Source organism: Talpa occidentalis, unplaced genomic scaffold (genome assembly GCF_014898055.3).
Source record: "Talpa occidentalis isolate TD23 unplaced genomic scaffold, MPIMG_talOcc4v2.1 talOcc4.4, whole genome shotgun sequence".
Taxonomy (NCBI): domain Eukaryota; kingdom Metazoa; phylum Chordata; class Mammalia; order Eulipotyphla; family Talpidae; genus Talpa; species Talpa occidentalis.
In genome coordinates this window covers 10,667,568-10,684,687 of record NW_023604295.1, presented here as the reverse complement: position 1 = coordinate 10,684,687, position 17,120 = coordinate 10,667,568, and the positions used below count along the sequence as shown (strand labels likewise).

At 36.7% G+C, this 17,120-nt stretch overlaps 1 long non-coding RNA gene across 2 annotated transcripts in view; it reads right to left on the bottom strand.

The window, feature by feature from the left end:
• The window catches only part of LOC129146709 (uncharacterized), a 177,832-nt gene extending 170,678 nt beyond the window's left edge, over nucleotides 1-7,154 (bottom strand). For both annotated transcript variants that reach the window (XR_008553765.1, XR_008553764.1), the window contains exons 1-2: nucleotides 7,067-7,154; nucleotides 2,690-2,891 (exon numbers count right to left, since the gene is read on the bottom strand). This is a non-coding gene — a long non-coding RNA (uncharacterized LOC129146709). The remainder of the gene's footprint in view (nucleotides 1-2,689; nucleotides 2,892-7,066) is intronic.
• Nucleotides 7,155-17,120: the final 9,966 nt, after the last annotated feature.

Genomic DNA, 17,120 nt, shown 5'->3' with positions numbered 1-17,120 from the left:
TGTTTGTCTTCTCTCATTTTTTCAGGACTATATGAATGGAAAATGAGATAAACATATTTCATTAGGAAACTAGAAGCAGAGAAAAAATTTTCAGAAAAATTTTAGAACTGGATGCTTCTTACAATAGGCACTAAAAGGAGAGAAATTGACTGGAGTAGCTGGAGGATGACACAAGCACATACAACATCCCTGCACAGACGAAGCATTCGAAGAGAAATAGACCATCCTATTGTCGTACTTGTTGGTCTACCTCAAAGCTTTATAGGTGTAAGACTTACAGTGAATCATAGTTGTATTAGTCTACTAGCTTTGATGTAAGAGGTAGAAAACTTACTGAAGTAGCCTTTTAGAATTACTTATATTTATCAAAAGATTGTCCCAACATAACAAAGAATCCTCAAAAAAAAAATCTCCTTGAATCTTTGTAGACCAAACATTTTTGTTGATACACACATATTTCATCCTGACATACTTCTTTAAGGTAGCCTAACATGGTCCACTAGTTTGACTGGTAATGACTTATAGTCAGTCCATCAAATGTGGGTGCTCCTTTCTTCCTGGCATCTTCCAAGGCCACTACTGTGGGTAGGATCCAATAGGAAATCTCTTGCTAGAGCAAGTTCCAAAAATTTGACCTTACAGAGGGAGCAGACCAGAGGGACTATTCACTGCCCTGTACTAGGATTAAATGTAGTGGAGGAACAGAAGGAGAACATTCTTATACCACCATTCTGCAATGAGTTTCTCCTGAAATTGCCCATGTACAAATTATAAAACACCAATATGTTGTTTCCACATGTGACTAGTACATATACTGATATGACAACAATATTAAAACTGTCTGTAGACATTATAGTTATACAAATTAGGCTTCCCTAATATGTTGGTGCTAATCAGATTGGTGGTTTTGATTAATGTTTTGACAACAACTGGACTTAGAACCATAACTTATATATTCCACCACTTGATACTTTTACCAGGAAGCACCATGAAGTGAAATAAATTAGCCTTAGTTTCTATCCACCTGGATTTGTAGTTCACACTTGGTCATGTTTTGGTGGTTGTCCATCCCACCCTACAGCAACCAAGACTGAATCTGGAAGAAATAGAAAACCCTCGCAGAGCAAATTACAAGCAAGGAAATTGAAACAGTAATCAAAAATCTCCTAAGAAACAGGAGCCCAGGACCAGATGGTTTCACTAGTGAGTTCTACAAAATCTTCAAAGATGAACTAATACCTACCCTCAAATTCTTCCAAAAATTAGAGAAAGAAGGAATGTTTCCAAACTCATTTTATGAGGTCTACATTACTGATACCAAAAGCAGACAATGACATCACACCCAAAAAAGTAAACTACAGGCCAAATCCCCAGTGAATATAGAGGCATAAATCCTCAACAAAATTTTAGCAAATTGAATTCAACAGTGCATTAAAAAAGATAAAAGAATGTAACATTTTCCATTGAAATAGTGGGTTTACCCCTCATTCAGTAGAGTACTTCTGTTGTAAATTTTAAAATTACCTAAAGGATGAAATTGTCAACTCTTTCAAAAAAAAATCTCTATAAGAGATATGTGAAATACTTGAATGATTCAATTCAAACTATAGATAATGCGGTGATAATTTCATGAGTACCTTAGCATGTTATAAGGCTCTATATATTTTCATTTGTACTTAATGTCAGTAATCTTAATAAACTGAACATGTCTATCTCCGCATCCCTTGAGAAGCTGTAATATTTAAAATTATGAAAACTATCATTAAAATACCTTCCACAAAACACAGGACAGAGATTTATTCTTGGAAAAATATTTTCTAGTGGAAGATGTGATTTGAAGTAGCTCTTACAAAGAAATAATTTTCAGTAGCTTTTTTTTCTCAAGTCTTTCCACTGATTAAACCAGCAAAATATTTGAAAATAATGCCATTTAAATTATAAACATAGTGTTGTTTAAATATGTATAAATCTCATAATCTCTCTGTTTAGATACTATTGATTAATTCTGTGTGCCTGAGACCTACCCTACATGCCCTGATTTGAACAAATTCCTTAATTTACTTAATCAATCACTATACCAAGAATAGTATTTCTCCAAACACAAAGAATGAAAAGGACTGATATCTACTGATTACCTACTTACCACTTGAGTTTCCACTAAGATCTTTCACAAGTACAATTATAAACACATCGTCTATGTCTCTCTCTCTCTCTCTCTCTCTCTCTCTCTCTCTCTCTCACACACACACACACACACACACACACACACAAACCTAAGATATTTGATTGTGATCAAGAGAACCCAGAGTAGAAACCTGAGCCTCTTACCCATAGGAACCTATCATTTTCAATGAACCACTTTTGTTCCCTTTGCATTTTCATCTTTTGTGGCAAAAAGAACCATCACATCATGTATTCTTTTCACAAATCAAGCAGGACCTATATCCCATATGTACTTATATTATCTTTTTAATTGAGGAGTAATTTATATCTAATTTAAAAACCCAGGCTTTAGGTAGTCTGTTTGCCCTCTGCTGTTTTCTTCTCCCTCCCCTGCTCCACTCTGATTAAAGTCTTCTATTTACTCTGGTGGAGAAGGAGGGATCTCCACCTCCCAGTTAAGGAGACAGCAGAAATACCTGACACTGGGCAGCTGAGATACGCAGTAGAACAAGTCACAGATACTCACAGTCAGGAGGTGAGGGCACTGCTCCCCACACCAGGCTTCCATGCAGGATCACAGGAAACAGCAAGGTCTGTGGCAGGAAGGCTTTGCAGTTTGAAAAGGTGAGGTGCCCCTGATTATTGACATCATTTCAGACAGGTGTTAGATTCAGTGAGTGGGGGTCTTTGGTGTCCTCAGAGAAAAGTCCCATCGGAGGTCTGGTCCCCTAGATAAGAAAGGTTGTTTGGTTAGAGGTCCCCATCTGTGACAGCGAAGTGGGGAGACTCTGGTTAGACTATCTGAGGCTCACCCAGGTTCACCAGATGTCAAGGTAGCATATCACACCTGCATTCATTTTAGGGCATTACACCCTAACTAGTGAACTTATTAAAATGTACAGTAAGCTCAGACCACCTTCCAAAATGGCACTCAAAACGGATTACCCCAAATACAGAAATGTATATAATACATTTACCAAAATGTATTACCAAATACAGAAATGTATATAATTAAATGTATAGTTGGGAAAATTATCCAAGATTTATTAAACAGGCAAGAGAAATTACGGGATACCCTCTCAGTAGAGTCGTGGTCTCCAGAGGGTTATCTGATTCCATTCAACTATGTACCTGTCATTCTGTTAAGCTATTTTAAAATTCTGGAGGGGTAGAAGTCATAGAAAATCAAGAGTAATACAAATGATTTTGTCGATATCAATGCCTGTGAATTTTGTTGGTATAATACTCATAAATGTTCATCTCCACCATGCAATGACTTCCTGTAGATAATTATGATTTATTACCCTAAGGCATACTAGCCAGTTTTATAGCTATGCAAATTAGGCTTTCCTAATATATTGATGCTGATTACATTGGTGGTATTGATTGGTGGTGTGTGGCATCTATTACAAATTCCCTTCAGCATTCCTGATTGTGAGCATGTATATAATGTATAAATGTATATATGTGTGTGTATATATATAAACTGTGAGTATATAAAGTGAGTGAGTATATAAATTTATATACATTCTTCAAATCTTTTTGGACCAAGTTCGAACATCTTACTCATTCCCTCATTCGTAAAGGAGTTTAGTATCATCCTTGCTACATGTTTACATAGCTCTAGCTTTTTGAAAATTATACTTTAGCAATAAAGATAGCTTTGACTTTTTAAAAAAATTATAAATTTTTCTTTTTTTCCAAGAGAGGTGCCATTAGGATCCCCCATCAGGTATCACCACAGTTGTGCACCGACCATCCTGATTTAAAATTTTGAAACTATTTTAGAAAAGGAAATATAAATAATTTAAATCTAAATGTTCTCTTCAACAAGGCTGTGAAACTAGTGTTTTTTAGTCATGAGTTTTATTACTAATAGGTGTATCACATTTGTAAATTTTATGTATTTGAACATTTAAAATGATGAATATGTAAGAGACTTAAGTAATGATAGTCCAATACAAAGTGAAACAGGACAGTAAAGACATTTACGTCAATTAAGAAATGGTGGCAACTTTTATTTCTTCAAATGCATGTGTACTTGCATTTACTTATACTCTCTGGCATTAGCCCATCAGCTCTTTGCTGGTAACAGGGAAGAATGTTACCCTCCAGGAATGCAGAGGTCTTAGTTTTGCTTTCTTTCACAAAGTTTGGCTACTCACTCTACTGAGCAACCTAAGCTTTCTTTGAAAAAGCTTAATTCCAAGGCTCTCCTTACCCAGAAAAGAGCTTAGGTCATGCCTGAAAATTTCAGGTGTCATTTTGACTGATAGAGCATAAAAGAAGGTTGGCAGCCTATGTTCTTAAACAAACAGTTGCTAGATCACAACTCTGAATCTCTAAGAGATCATCAAGAAAGCCGACGGTAAGCAAAGGCTGAGTTTTTTGCCAAAAGTGAACATCATGAAGTTCAGCAGTTTGCATGTGACCTTGCTCTTACCACCTGGGGAAGGCACTTCTTATATAAATGAGCTTTGTGAGAAGCAGTGGAAGCAGGCGGTCAGTCCCTGCAAAAAGATGCCAGCATCTCCCCCTCCAGGATCTCTAAGAAGGAACACCATAGAAAGAGACTTCTGTCAAATTCCCATGGACCCCTTCCTGTCAAGCTGGGGCCCAGTGAACTCCACCTCAGGGCAGGGAGCAGATGTGAAACGCGCCCTGCAAGGTCAGATGGTTCAGGAAATAAATATAACTTCTGGGAAGAGCCAAGATGAGCTGGGCACAACTCCCTAAGTGGCTTGCCGAATCTTGTTTAGCCTTCACCCCACTCCACATGCATTTTAGCAAAACTGACAGCATTCCCTGAGTTTGAGTGCACCATCCCAGCCATTTTTACCAGGTTGAACTGGGTTTTTTTATGAGAAACTGATAAACTACAAAAAACTTTAGTGTGCAAGAAAGGGTCTGCCCTGTTCCTCTAAAGCTACTGCAATGTCACTGCAATTCAACACAAGTTCTGTCCTCTACATGAAAGTCCCTCTGACCCAACAATGACCAGGCCCCTTAATGTCCACCAGCATGTATTGCCATTGCTCTTATCCTACTCCTGCTGTTGTTCACAAGTGTGTGCATGATCTCCTTCCTCAATTATAAAGTAAACCAAGAAAGATACCATTGGCTGTGTCATTTCATTTTGTATTGTGTTAACTTGATTAGGATCCACATATAAGTATGTCAGGAGTAGGATAGGGAATGTACCTCCCACACACCAACCCCCACTGTGGATAACAATCTTTGCTCTGACCAATGAATCATATTATGCTAATTTCAGAAAGAGGAAATGGGCAAATAGTTTGCACCTTCATATAGAAAATAAAGATCTGTTTGTTACTCTGTCCAAATAAAGGGAAAAAATAAAGGGAAAAAAAATGAGTCCACTGATCTCTGTAAATGCTAAAATGCAAAAAATCTTCAAAGAAGTTTGCAATAACAAAAAAAGTACATAAAAAGCAAAAAATAAAAAAATGCCATAAAAGTCATTGTTGATGACATACAGTAGATATAATTCTATGTCCCTTAAAAGTAGAGACTACATTTCCAGAATATGCAGAACTGCATTGAGGTTGTGTTTCTGCTTTCCCTTAGTATATTATAACCAGGAATATAGTATCCAAAGTCACTAAAAAGGAATCACAACCACTGAGGTTGTTAGTTGCTACCTCAGGATAGTTAATTGCTGAGTTAGACTAGAAGCTTGAATAGCAAAGGACTAAACTATTGGGTTTTCTGTTTGGGGACCACTCATTTCATGTACTTTAAAGTGAAGTTGACATTTTAAATGAATTTATTAGCTTCACTTCGTTCCAGGACCAGAGAGTAGTCCAGCTCACACACTTGGACACCTTTGGGATTATATAGCTTAATCCAGAAGGGACATATTACTATCACTTCCCTTTCTCAAATGGGGCAATTTCCAAGGCCAGTAATTTAATTTGATATCATCTTGCAGCTTTGAATTGAAAATTCCCATTTAATCTCTCAGGAATAAAGTGTTTTACCAGTAAAGTGTCATTCTGCAAATTGTATGTTATGTCTTCAGGGTGAAACTTTTATAAGAAAAACTAGTCCTCTGAGACTTTAGGGGGAAGGGGAGATAATATTTAAAGTAAAAATGAAGCCCTCCCAGAGGGATAAGAAAATTGAGTTAACAAGATTATACAGTAGAGAATAAATTAGGAAAGATTAAAAGGAAGTATTATAATTAGTATTTTTTTTTTTGCACAAAGTGTTTCATTCATTCCAAGATACACAATTAATGGCATTTTACAGTCACCAGTAACCAGACTGTTTCCATAATGTAGCACCATTGCCTGAATAAGAAACAACTTGGTTATTTTTCTTGGTCATATAAAGAAACAATAAGCAAACTATTTAAAGAATTTTGAAAACATGCCTTTGATTTAGTTCTTAAGCTCAAAAGAATACCTGCATCAAAGTTTACAAAATAGGTATGATTGAAAAAGAATTTCAGCCACTACAAATGAACATTCTCAAGACATGCTGTACTACCAACATTCTTGCTGGCACAGATGATAATATTTTTGGAAGAATGTCAATATCAATAACTGAGTCAGAAGGTGTTTCTGAAGAGTTTCTATCTGAAGGTGAATATGACACCTTCACTTACTTGGCATACATTTTTTTCTATATAAGTTAAAGTACGTGATAAAAATCAATCTTTAAATACACAGAATCTGTTTTAATGACAAAATATATAGTGCTATAATCCAATGTTACTTCAATGCATTTTTTTTTTTAATTCTAGAATTAGAGATCATTGTGACATTGTTGAATTGGCAGGGGTTCTTTGTTACATAAAACCATGGCTCTTTTTCTAGTTGAAATTGTTCTGGATTAAATGGTGTACAGTAAGATTATTGGGCACAATACCAAGACTTACTCTGGAAGACCCTTCAGGAGTTTTTTCTACCCTATCTTCATTCAAGGCATTCAGCCCTCAGGAAAAGATCTTTCTGCCCTTTTGTCACTCCTGGGTAAGAATCTGAGAATGTTGTTAGAGTCACAAAAGAACCTAGACTCTTGAAATAAGGTAGTAGCATCAAAATGAACATCTCACTAAAGTAATTTTCCAGACTTGCCATCTCAGATTTGTGCAAATTAAAATGGCTGAGAATGTCTCATCATTTTAATTCTATTGAATAACTTCAGAGACCATGTTTAATACTATAATTAGAAATCTTATTGAGAAAAGTATATTTAGTACCACAGTTATACTTTGTCCTAATTGTGTAGCACTGCAAGTTTCTTCGAATGATGTTCCATTATTAACTTGTATCACTTTATAATGGCGGCTTTTTCTCAAACAGCTACTGTTTTACACTTGACAGCAGAAAGGTGCTCTACATATATATATATACACATATATATATATATATACACACACACATACACACATATATGTTTTACTTTACTATTCCAGGAATATTAATGTTTATTTGCCCAGGAATATAAACCTTGCAATTTACTTTTTACTCCAGAAGCTTACTGAAAGACCCACGAGATCTTCAGCAGAAAGAATCAATTGAAACTTTTATTCCAAAGTCCTTGCTGGACACAATAGTCCTAAACATTATCTCAAGATCCTTACCCAGGCATACCATGTTTCTGCACTTAAATAACAGCCATAAATCAGATATCAAAATTTCATAAATATCCCAACTTTGTGTTCTCCCATCTGAGATATTAATAAGATTCTCTCAAAGCAGTGTTCTCCTTACTGCAGTAAGAATAAACTCAATTTGAATTACTAACCATTTGTTTTGGTGACATTTTGGTGGAGCTGGCATTCAAACCAGTAGATTATTTTTGTGAATTCTGAATTGATTTAGGAGACATTAACTTGGACATGGGTTGTAAAGATTTTTCTTAGCACAGCAAGTACATACCAGTAGTAATAGATCCAGCACTTACCAGTAAAATGAACACACCCTGCTTTGCAAATTCTGGATATGATTGAGGAAGATAGAGAATTAAATGAATTCATTATCTATAAAGCCTATTGAGGAATTTGTTTATGGTAGTATCTTAGGCTAAAGATTCCAAATTCCTTCTGAAATATATCTTTAATAATGCTAGAAAAACAAAATTTTTGGAAATTGTAGAAAATAGAAGAAAATGAGAGGACCAGGGCAGGAGTGGGGTACTGTGGACTAAGTCTAAGACCTAGTATGAGTAGAGAAGTAGACTGCAGATTATCCTACATAAAGCTGGAGCTGAAGAAGAGCCACATGCTAAGGGAAGAAGGAAAATAGAGAAAATAACTACACAACATAGATAGAAAGAAAAAAAAATCACTTGTCTCTGTGGAAAAAAAGTCACCCATGAATGCATGAATATACACTGTATGCATGCAAAATGCCCAAGACAAGAATTTCAGTTAAAATTAAACAATAGTTGACAGTATCCATGGATATCTGGTAAAAACAAGGGCAACAAACCCTATTAAAAAAAACTACCCAAGCCTCATGAGACTCACAGAAGTAGTTACAACTAGTATGTGCTCACACTTTTTCAAAAATTCAGGAGCAATCCAAAGAAACAAACTATCTTCAGTGAATTTCAGCTGAAATACAAAACCACACCCATAAAGACATCAGATATTGAAATTATCAGATAAAGAACACAGAGTATCTATGGGATCAAAACAAAACAATAATAATTGGCAAAGCAGATTTGAAAAATAAGGAATTTCTAGAAGTGAAAAGGATAGTAATTAAAATGTAAAACTCAATGGAAAAGCTAAGTAGCAGGATAGACAGAGATGAAAAGGGAATTAGTGATTTGGATGATGGATCTGAAAAAAATAGATGTTAAATATGAGTTTATACATGGAAGAAAGAATATGAAAATCCATTATATGTTTATTTGAAGTTCAAGAAGCAACTTATAGGGAGAATGGAAAAGGCTCAACAAAAAGATGATGGCTGAAATCTCTCTCAAAATAATGAAAGACATGAATCCTCAGATTTTAAAAATCCAATAAAATAATAGTTCAGGAAAATGTAATAAATTATAACACAACTATAGTTAAAGGATGGAACAAAGCAAAGCACAGGAACAGTATAAGAGATCCCATCCTCAAGCATCATAATAGCCAGTATTGTCTAGCATTCATGAATTATACATGGGTGTTGTACATACTACTCATAATGCTGGAGACACACAAATGTCAGTGGAAACTAGAAAGGAGAGTTAAATGGTCACCTCTGGGAAAGAGAGTTTGGGAGCAATAAATAGAAATGGATGGGATAAATGGTGTTTTTTTTTTAAGCCTCTTTGTGATGTTTAAATTTCTAAATTATGACTATGTATTCTGGAAGCACAGAAATTTTCTGCTTTCACAGGTTTGATGTTAGAGAAGAATTTTCTGCAGCATGAATCCTACCTTCAGTGCTACCCATGATATAGTCAATATTTAGTTGAGACTTTGGACTTTAAACTTTAGGATTGGTGATGAAATGAGTTGACTTTTGCAACTGTTGGGATGCAATGATTCTATTTTTTTAGGAGATAAGGATATGAATGGTAGGGGACATGGTAGAATGCTATGGACTCAATTATGTCCCCTAAAAGTTTGCATATTGAAATTCCAACCTGTAAACTGACTATATCTGGAGATAGAACCATTAAGAGTCATAATTTTAATTTTTTAAAACATGTTCAATGGCCTATGCTACCAACAGGTGGGGAAGAGAAGCAAATGCTTTTTCTGGGTACAGCCACTAAACAGTGAGAGCCTGGATTTTGTTCTCTTTATACAAGTGGAAGTATAGCTTACCTGAATCTAATTTTGCATCTTCTCCTATAAAGTGGAAATAGCATCTCCCTCAGGAGTTCTTATGATGACTAAATATGATACAATTAGTTCAGTGACAGAACTAAATAAGACAGGTATTAGAACAGCATTGCCTTAGAGGTTAAAAGTCTATGCTAAAGAGGTGACTCACTCATGGTGGACCCCAAAATAGTCTCAAGATGGAGGCTGACTCTGTCTTGCTGAAGGACCTACCTTGTGATTGGAGGATTGGGGTTCTAAGTAGGGTAATTTTAATAGGGCCTCTCAGGAGACTGAGGGTTAAAGCCCAAGTTCAATTGCATGGCTAATCATTTATTCAGTCATGTTTACAGAGTAAAACACAAATAAAAACTCTAGACACCAAGTTTGGTTGAGCTTTCTGGTCCACATGTACAAGGTGGTTACTCGTCCTCATGATATGGAAGCTCTACTTGAGGGATCCTCCCAGATGTTGCCCTCTTCATCTCACTGACTTGTATCCTATATAATAGAATTATAATCATAAGTATAGTACTTTTCTGAATTCCATGAACCCCCAAATCTGTAACCTGTCATCAAATGCATGGGGGGCCTGAATTCATTTTATTCTAAAATAAAATAAAATGAATAAAGTGAAGACAATCTGTCTAGGGATGGTGTCCTTAACTTATGAAATCTATGTTCTCTGGACAGTGAATGTTAGAACTGCATTGCACTTAACCTTTCTATCTGCCTCAGTTTCCCCATCTGTAAAATGTGAAAAATGCTACTTGGTACTCATGTGGTTATTATGAGGATTAAATCAGTTAATATTTGTAAGGCAGGTAGAAAGATGCCTGGCAACAAGGAAGCATTACATAAGTGTTTGTTAAAAATGAAAAATATACAATAAATAATGTTCTTTCTAATATTAGCATTTTATACTCCAATGTCTCTTGGCAGAATTATTAAAATATCTGACAATGCATAGTTCTAGAAGCCCCAGACATTAATTAGAAAATGCTCTTTTAAAATGTACTTGGAGTGCATCTTATAAAGAATCATGTTTTTAAGCGTATTTGATATTTTATTACTTAAATACATTGTCCAAACATGTGAACCAAATCATGAAGATCATGATTTTTTTCCCAAATGTTTCCAAAAAGCAAATTCTATCCCTCTGAGTATTTCTTCTAACTAACATTTAAATGCCAAATTATAAGGATACCTTAGGAACCAGTTGAAAGTCTGAATTGGCTTATCAGGAAACACTAAGTACAGAGCAGGGGCAGCCCTATTTCCAGTGAGGCAATGTAAAATAAATCTGTTTATATGTTTTCTCCATCCAGATCCATTTAAATGTGACAAGTGAGTTGGTGGGTGGAATGAGGAATGAGGGAAATGGGTAAAGACAGTCAAAAGGCACAAACTTCCAGTTACACGATGAATAAATCCTGGAATTTAATGTGAAACATTGTGACAATGTCTGACCACCTGTCCTGCATATTTGAAAGAGATTAAATCTTAAAAGTTCCCAGCACACCAAAAAAAAATCATTTCTTTGTAAACTGATGGACATTTTAACTAACATTACTATGACAACCATTTCACAATATATACATTTGTAAAAGAAATACACCTGAAACTTATACAATAAGTTGATTATATCTCAATAAAGCTGGGTGAAATGTGAAGAGGAAAGCCAATATGTAAACTGTAAAAACATTAACTCAGCTTCAAAATTTGTTCCTTTATGTACAGAAATCTGCCTTAACACAATTACAATAGTAGAGGTCATCTCTATCAATTGAGAAAAAAAACTTTGAAGAAACATAGTCACCCCCATGCTGATTGCACAATTATTTACAATAGCCAAGAGCTATAAACAACCTAAGTTCCCACTGACAGATAACAGAATATACAATCCTGAATCAATACATAATGAAATACAACACAGCTATTAAAAAAAAAAAGATGAAATCTTGGCATTTTCAATAACATGGATGGAACTGGAGAGGGTTGTACTTAGTGAAATAAGTGAGAAAAAGACAAATGTTGAATGATTTCACTCCTATATGGTGTACAGAGAAAAAAATATGGATGAGCTAAATAAAAATAAACCTTTAAACTGTAAGATCAGTTAGTGGTTACCAGAAGGGAAAGGAAAAGGAGTGGGTAAATCAAAGGTTTTTATCATATGGTGAAGGATAGAATTGAACTTTCAGTGGTGAATTTAATGATGTATAGACATATTGATCTTTAATGATACACATCAGAAACTTCTATGATATAATGCAATAAAAAGGAAAAAAGAAACCTTAATGCTATTACATACAAAATGCTTAAATTAAAAAAATAATATAGTCATTTTCAACTTAAAGAATAACCACAGGATGCTGACAAATTTAGGTTTCCTAGTATGCTTTTGCTTACCACCTGTGTGATCTTGAATTAGTTATGTAATTTGTCTGAACCTTATTGTCTTCACTTGCAAATAAAATTTTTGGAGGGAATTTGAAAATAAAGACTTGGCATAATTTTGTAGTTTTTGTAGGTTGTCCTTTTCTATAAGTTAAAGTTAATGTGTCCATAAAGTCTCTTCCAGTCATCCAAGTTGAAATTAATTGTTCCCTGTCCACAAAGCAATATTTCTTATGTTCCTTTATCTCCTGGAAAGGCAGAAGTTCATGTGTGTATAACTCTTATTGCCAATAGAAAGAGCTAACTTTTATTGACCACATAGTAAAAGCCAGGGTTTAAGTGCCTCGCTTCATCACCTACACTATGAGGTAGATAATACATATTATACTCGTTTTCCAAATGAGCAAAGCAACACTTCAAGAGGTTAAGTCATTGGCCAACTTAGAGGATGAGCTGAGATTCAAACCAAGGCTTTAATCAAACTCCTTCTCTGAACTATTCAAATCATCTCCTACTGTATCGGATGTTTGTCACATGAGATATTCACCATAAGTGGTGTGATATTTGATAAGCTTACTCTAATCCTTGTAATAGTTATGATATATTGTTATTGTACATAACAGATATAACACATAAACTGATTGATTTTTAAAATTCTCCTTAGTGGTACAGAAATTGTATGAAATTACTGTATCACATGATAGGATGTTCATTGGTAGCAAGTAACCCACAGAACAGATTTCCTACATCTATCAATGCTTCTTTCCTTCTACACAGGTTATTCACCCTTCGTATCCACAAACTCCCAATGATGGTTACTAACGGAATGTCTAGACCCACTTCTTAATAATTTACTGTTACCCCCTTAAATGATTTCTCCAATGCTGCATGCATGCCAATGGGCTTGGGTTTTTTTAATTAAAAAGAAAACTTTATTATAATTAGTCTTTTTCCTGCTCCCTTATTTAGGTTTTCTAAATTCCTGCTATGAGCCCAAATCAACAAGCAACTGTAGACCAGAAACACACTACTGGGGGAAGGGAGGAAGGGAAGGACAGGCAGGATTAGGGTCAAAATAAGGGGGGGTGGAATCATATGGGGAATATAACCAAAACGAAAATGCATACATTGTGCAAAAATGAAAAATGATATAAGAATTATATAAAATGAAATAATAATAAAAAAAAGAAAAAGAAAACTTTATTTGAAGGCTGGCATCTCTTTAACTGCTATATAATGGGTATTCTAGAAATCCAAAATGCAAACTCTTCTAAGCACAGATAGGTAAATAAAGTGTCCAAGTTTTTTTGACCATCATAAGTCCCCCAGAGGTGATTCATTCGCTTGTGAGGATTAACTATGACCTACTTTGGTGTTCTCTGCATGCAGGATATACACAGGGGACATTTCTGTCAAAGGATAAAGAAACTGTGATGTTGCAAGATAACCTCCATGCCAGCAGCAGCTGTAGCTGGCAAAAACACCGGGACTATTAAATGCAGGTGTGAGCTCTCTCCTTTCCCAAGACATCTGAGATTAATATAATTTCTTGAACAGCTACAAGTTCACAGATTTCAAAACAACCTCCTAGATCTTTAAAAGGTGTTCTCATGAATCATGTGGCAAATAAAATTCTCACATTGTAAAAGGACTCTACTTTCTTGAAGCAATATTTAGGCAAGGTGAATGAAACGAAAGAAGGAAGTTGACTTTGTGTACCACAGGTCTGTCAGGTCTCTCTTCCAACCCATTGCTTCTTTCTGAGGGAAACTGCCTTCCTGAGACCACAGGTCCTGCCCAGGGAGGAAATGTAGGGGGCTCCCTATAAGTAGCTGGTTGTTATGTAATGTCAACCTAGCTGACTCAACACAGCTGAGAGAGCCAGGGCAGCCAGGTTGAGACTCTCAAGACTTGTCATCCCACCCAGTAGATGGCCTGAAATAAACAAAAGTTCTACCAAACTAGGGATGATGATAATCAGTTATCTGATGGATTTTTTTTTTTTTTTCCTTTGGGGGAGAATTCAAGTCAGTATAGAAGCAGAAAGTCAGTTAACTGGCAGAAAGTGCAGAAATCACACAATAGGCAAAGAATAAGCAGTATAGATGCCATGATACAATAAAACCCCTGAAAGAGAAGAAAAATAACTAAATGGGCAGGGAAATTCACAGAGTGTGGGAGGTAGAAATAGCAAGGACAATGGCAGAAAGAATGAAAATAGTATATCAAAAAAAATCCCAAATTTTGGGTTTATCTTATTGTTTGCCTTTGAATAATTGAATTTACTCCTCTATTTCCTATAACTAGAAAGTTAGGTCTAGAGAATTGATTAAATTAATTAAATACTTTTAAAATTAATACTTCACAAGTGGTGTGGTGTTCTTTAATTTCCCCAGTGACCTTTGACACAGTAACAGTAAAGCTTTTTCTCATTTTGTCACACACAAGATGATTCAAACTCATCTCACATTTGGTCCCAGACCAAAATCAAGAACTTTGGGCCTCCCCTGGTGGCCCAGGCAGTTGAGTGCCACGCTGTGAAGCTGTCCGCAGCCTCTGCAGCGCCGGTTTGATCCCAGCCGGCTGGCAAGGGTCCCACATGCCGTGGCAGAGCTCTCCTGCCATGTCCGCTGCTCCCCTCAGCAGTGTATTTTGTCAGTCTACCTGTTCTGTTCCCCGCTCTGTCTCTGATGAATCCTCTCACTCTCCTGCACATCTGGTCTGTACCCCAGTTCTTGTATAAATAAATAATCTTAAAAAAAAATCAAGAACTTCTCTGCAGCTATTTTCTGTTTAACATTAGAAACAATATTACTAATTTTTTAATGCCATTTCAGATTGTTAACTAGTTATCTAGAAGCAGCAATTAAAATGACTACTATACTGAGAGTGACCACAAAATGTTGAAGTTCTCCCATAGAATCTCATCTACTCCTTACAAGTGGAGTAAGGAGTATTTTACAATTTTACAATTTCTTATTTTACAAATAAGAAAATAAAGGCAAAGGTAATGGAAAGAAGTTGCTTAACTTCACAGAAAGTCTGTCCAAATCTAAATCCCATGTTTTCTTTCTTATTTGGTAGGTGTTTCTCAAAGACTTAAAAAGAGAAACTAACCTTAAGGGATTCCATGTGTGACTGAAGTGTATAAACATTCAATATCCAGGGCCTCCCTGGTGGCCTAGGGGTTAAGTCTCAGCACTATCACTGCTATGGCCTCAGTTCTATCCCTGGCCAGGGAGCTGACCCACATGGCACAGCAGACCTCTCCTGTCTCACCTGCTGCTCCCCTTAGCAGTGTATTTCAGTCAGTCTACCTGTTCTGCTCCCCACTTTGTCTTTGGTGAATCCTCTCACCCCCCACACCTCTGGCATATAACAAATGCTCTGCAGCTAATAGGTACTTCAGGATCATTTACTCAAGGTTTGTTTATCCAGGCTTTTCTGCCCTAAATTACGTATCTCTGGTGATTTCTCTACCTTCTTGGTATAGAGAAGGTAACTTTAACATGGAAAACTAATTACCACTTTTAGGGTGATAAAAGAGGGTCAGAGTGTACTACTTTTATTGGCTGTTTCTCAAGTAACTTTAAATCAAAAAAATCAATATGTCAAAGTGGTATAATTTAACTCTGATGGACAGTTACATCTACACCCTGAATAGGGCATAGTAATCAGGAGTCAGGCCACTTAGAATGAAGGCCTAGGTCACATTATGAAAATCTGGTATGGAGGAAAGTCCTGGAAGTTGCAAGGAGGATGAGAGGACTCTTGGATGAATACCAGTGACAGCTTTAGAACAAATTGTGGGGAGAATAATGACCACATCTCATCTCACTCAACCTCTAGTCACCATATTGAAATAGCCATTCTGGACAGAGTGGACTTTGTACCGCATTTCTCAACTGAGAGTGGAAGGTAAGTAAAGTATCAGGCTTTTCTGCCCTCCCGCCATTAGGATTGATGATGGATCCCTGTGGTCCTGAATGCATGCCTGATGGTGGGCACCTGGAGTAGGGTGTGGCCTACATAGGTGGGTACACCAGGGCAGAGACTTGGCTTTTAAAGGCAAGGCGGCATCACCAGCAGAGAACAGCAGAACCAGGAGAGAGAAAGAGGCCACAAGAGAATGCTGGAGAGCCCAGAAAGAGTGAAGACTTGCTAGGGGCTGGGAGGTCTGCCAGCACCCTGGCTCCCCGGCACCCCTGCCTGCCATGTACCTGATAGAATCCCAATAAAAGCCTGAAAAAGCCACTGATGACTCCAGGACTCCTCCTTCACTTGTCTGCATGGGATCATAGAGATCCTGCTCTGTGGCCTTCCTGCCCCTACTAGAGGGTGTCCTGAGGGGCCACATAATGCTCCTCTTGGATCTCCTTGGATCCCTATTACTGTTTCTGTGAACCCCACTCCCATCTTTGGAGCTCTTTTCTTCCACTGGCCTGTACTGGATTCTCTTCTTTGGAGAACTGCCCTCCTGTTCCTAGAGCCCATTTGCCTGCAGGCATCCCAGAGAGCCATGCAGGCTGGGGACGTCCCATCCCCTATAGTTTTCATCAACCTGAACTGCCCTTCGAGGACTGAAAATGTCTGGCTTCCTGGACTCCAGTGGAGACAAACTGAGGTGCAACCCACTTACCAGAGTTTCCACACAAAATCAGGGGAATCCCCAGCTTCCTCCACAATTAACTAATTTCATCGCTGTCCCAGTCCTGCCTTCTCACAGATTTCTTCTACGTGTTTTAAATTGCAAGGGGGA